A 4,264-nucleotide genomic window follows, 5' to 3' on the forward strand; every position below is an offset into this window, starting at 1 on the left:
GCACGTGACCCGGCAGCACGTGGAGGAGCCACAGCCTCGCCCCCGCCCCCACCCGGCACCCCTGACCCATCACACAGCAGCCTGATGAGGAACCGGCAGGGAACCTGGAGCCGACCACTGTGGGGAGAGCTGGGGCTCCCCTCTGTGTCGAGCTGACCTGGGCGGGGCCTCAGGGCCCCTAGAGGTCTGTCCCTTAGTCCAGCCTTCCCTGCCTGCCCAGTCACCCCAGAGGGCCGGCGCATCCGGGACTGTGTTAGGGCTGTGGGGCCGCAGGCGGGCATGGGCTCTGTCCTCACAGAGAGCATTGGGGAGGCGGGGAAAGGCTGTGGTTCAACATCACCCTCCAGTAAATGCACAGTGTGGCCTGTGCTGAGGGTGACAGGTTCGTGGGGTCCCAGGGAAGGAGCACCAGGCCTGGGGGATACTCTCCAGGGGTAGAATTCCAGGCCCCGACACCTGCCAGGAAAAGATATCGAGGCCGGGGAGGGGGCTGCCCTCCCTCTGCCTCCCCCGACACCTGCAGGCCATGCTGGGTCCCCACGGGCCGCCCAGGGCCTCCGTGGGCTCCGCGGCACGCTAGGCTTCCTAATGACACAGGAGCTGATCGGTGTCATTGCAGGCTCGGCCGTGACACACAGGGGCTGTCACTGGGTTTCCACTGTGGGTCACCAGACTCAGTCTGCGTGCCAGGGTCAGACATGCTGCGTGCTCCATTTTAAGAAACCTGAGCAATTGATAGTAAGGACCTTGAGGGGAGTGAGAGAGGCCCAGGGCAGGAGGAGGGCTGGGCTTCAGGCTCAGCAGGATCCAGGTGCCCGACGCCCTCCTCCTCCCCTCTCCCTGCCCTCTCTGCCACCTGTGTCCCCTCTGTGCAGAGGTGCGGTCTGGAACCTGCTGCTACTTTTTCAGTCCAAGCAGCTACCACAGCCCATCAGATCTGCCTCCTCCAGCCTGAAAACGAGACCACCTGCTTTCCTTGGGTCTCCTCTACTAACCTGCAGAAGGAGAACTCACTGACCCATCGCTGTCCAGGCGTTTGCCTCTGGGCCGATCTGCCGGGCCTGAAGAGCAAGGTCACATGAGAAAATGACAACTGCCATGCAAAGCACCGGGGTGGGGTGGAGGGAGTGGCCCCTGGACCAGGCAGAGGGGCTGGGCCAGGCAGCCAGCGGCACCCTGTGCACTAGGTGAGCGTCTCGCCACAGCTGCCCGTCAGCCCACGGGTGTGCGGACCGGGGGTGTGGCTCATGCGGCCTCTCCCCCCACTTCTCTCCAAGGTGCCCTGGTCCTTGTGGGGGTCCCCATGGACGACGCTGCCCCACCCAGCCCAGAGAGGAGCCCACGAGGCCCCTCCACTCTGGGCACGAGGTGTCCATGCGCCTCCTGCCCCCAGATGGCCCGAGAGCCCAGCCATGGCAGGAGTCACCGTCAGTCTGTCCGTCCTCTGGCACCAGCCGCCCCCCCAGACCTGAGCACCGCGGGCTGGTCCCCAAGGTGGGGCGTGGCAGACACCTCATGACGGAGGGGGGCTGACCTGGGAGGCAGAGCCCAGAAGGGCCCAGGAGCCCAGCAGCAGGGCCTTGGGTGCTCTGCCAGGGACAGAGGGAGCCAGCAGAGTTTGGGGGACGACCCAGGGTTTCCCGCCTGGGGAGACTGATCCTGGAAAACGGTCTCCAGAGAAATCCAGTTTAGCGCAGTCACCAACAACCATGCCGCGTGTCTGTGTACTGACTGCGGAGGGGGGATCCCAGGGCTCTGGGGTGACAGTGCTGAGGGCGTGGCGTGGGCAGGGGGCTGAGGTGCTGCTGGGGGCTCACACAGGGGCAGGGGCCCAGGGCCGGGACCTGCCCAGCTGGGCAGAGGAGTGTAGAGCTGGGCCCAGGCACGGCTGCTCCTTGTCACTCTTTCCCTCCACCTCCTCCCCTGCTGTCCCCCTCCCTGCCTCCCTCCCCCCCCAGCTGCCAGGCCCCTCTCAGCTCCCAGATGTCCGTCTCCCCTCAGCTGACCACCAGAGACTAACTAGCTCCTGGGATCCCATTTCCAAGGGGATGGACACTCTTGGTCCAGCTTGCACGGGGCCCCCAAGCTGCGGCTACCTGCTGTGGGGCCAGAGGGACAAGGCCCCCAAGCACAAATAGGCTGCCAGGACTCCTGTGGGGTGGGACGGGAGGCTCAGAGGAAGGGCGTGTGGGCCTGAGGTCCCTCCGAATGCACCCCAGGGGCTGGTGGCTCAGAGGGACGCCCAGCTCCCACAGCAGCTGTGCTGGGCTGCACCGGGTCTGGTCAGGGAAGCCGCTCTTGGCTGTCACACCACTGGGGGAAGGGACACGTAGTCCCCTTAGGAGCCCCCAGGTTCCTTCCACGCTCACACCGCTCAGCTCTGTGAGCACCGCGCTCACCTCCAGCCTGCACATCCGCTGCACACCAGCCAGAGTTCAAACCTGGCATTTCCCATTTGCCTTTTGCAAACCCGGAACTTTCCAATGCCTTCCAGTGCTGGCTCTAGTTCCCAGCTACACTTTCTGCCCCACAGTTTTGTGATGTTCCTACATTAACATAAACTGTGTTGCTAATCAATTAGGGCCCACAACATAACATAATAGGGTCGTGGAAGCAGAAGTCCATTTACAGGCTCAGGCTCCGCCTTCCTGCCCAGTCCGGGCTGCAGGGTCAGGGGCAGTTATGATACACGTCTTTGTTCTAAGGGAAAGCCGAGTTCAGATCCCAGCTCTACCTTTAATTAAGGAAGTTACTTAAAATCATTTCAAGTGAGTTGGACACATTCCAGGAGTGGGGGTGGGACAAACCCAGGAACTTCACTTCAATTTAATTTCAGATAAATGACAAATAATTTTCTTTTAGTATAAATAGGTTCTCATATATCACATGGGACATATTAAACTAAAAATTATTCATTGTTTATCTACATATTTGGGATGTACTCCAAATACATGTTTACCTGGAATTCAGATTTAACTGGATATCCTATATTTTATCTAGAAACCCTACAAACCCCATGCCGGCACCGGTAAAATGAGGAGAATAATTGAATACACTTTTCATGGGGTTCCTGGGGGGATTAAATGAAGTAATGTCAATAAACATCAGTGGACTGTAAATGCTGAATATAGTATAAGTATTACTCTTATATTGATTATAGGATTGCCTTTGACAATCCTGGTTTATGTCTCCTGCCAGTAGGAAATGATTAACACCTCCTCTATTTGCATTCAGAATTCCGCCAGACTGTGATAAATTACACGGCCATGGCAGGTGTAAAGGATGTATGTTTCTACACCATTTTGAAGTACACATTGTATACAATGTATTTGGAAATATGCATTGAAATGCGCTCCCTCATTGTAACCAGCAGAGGGCACTGCAGGGCATCCGCTGAATGCGAAAGACCTGGACACACAATTTTACTTTGTAACATCCCTGCGTCAGTTTCCACCACCTACAGCGCCGCCACCTTCCCCCAACACACACGTTTCATTTTATTCAGGGAGAATGGCTGACTCAGGAATTCTATGAGTGCTCACCTTCACATGTGCAAAATGCACACGCACACACACACGCAAGAAGACTGTAAGTCACACTAATTGGAAAATCTATGAGTGATTATCCTCTACCCATATTTTTTTCTAGAATAAAGTAAAATTGTATCATAGTTCCAGCTAAAATTAGCCAGAGCACTATCCTTACTCTAGGCCAGCAGGGATGTGTTTTCTGACTTGCCTGCAGTGTATCCTCATTGTCCAGGACAGTACCGTGCACAGGCAGGCGCTCAAAAGATTGACTGATGATGCAGGAATAAATGAACAAATGGAGGGGCGGAGGGACGGATGGACGGACGGATGTGTGGATGAATTCCAGGGCAGACTATTGAGAGATAAGCATGTAGACCCCATTAGCTGTGACTGAACCTTTCTGAAAGGAGAAATGACGGCGCCCAATAGGAAATGGAGCGCCCACTTGCATTTAGAAGGAGTCTCCCCAGCAGCAGCAATGGGTGACGACTGCTGCCCTCAGGGAGAACCAGAGGCTCTTCTTGGGGATGAAAAGGAGAAGCAGAAGGAAGCCCCCGGACACTCCCCGGCCGTGCTCACTGTCCTCCCAGCACAGGACAAGGCGCCCCTAACGCCGGCCCCGTAGACCCGGTGTGGGGTGGGGGTGGGGCAGCTGCGCACGCACACGGGGCCGCGCGAGGCCGGGAGGAGGGGCCGGGCTGCCCCTTGCCGCGCGCATGCGCAGTGCGCCAACT

At 57.6% G+C, this 4,264-nt stretch overlaps 1 long non-coding RNA gene across 5 annotated transcripts in view; it reads right to left on the reverse strand.

Annotated features, from left to right (window-relative positions):
* Positions 1–4,264, reverse strand: part of LOC143648657 (uncharacterized) — a 223,063-nt gene that overhangs the window by 190,641 nt on the left and 28,158 nt on the right. The window lies entirely within an intron of this gene.

The sequence above is a fragment of the Tamandua tetradactyla genome, chromosome 10, assembly GCF_023851605.1.
Source record: "Tamandua tetradactyla isolate mTamTet1 chromosome 10, mTamTet1.pri, whole genome shotgun sequence".
Taxonomy (NCBI): Eukaryota; Metazoa; Chordata; class Mammalia; order Pilosa; family Myrmecophagidae; genus Tamandua; species Tamandua tetradactyla.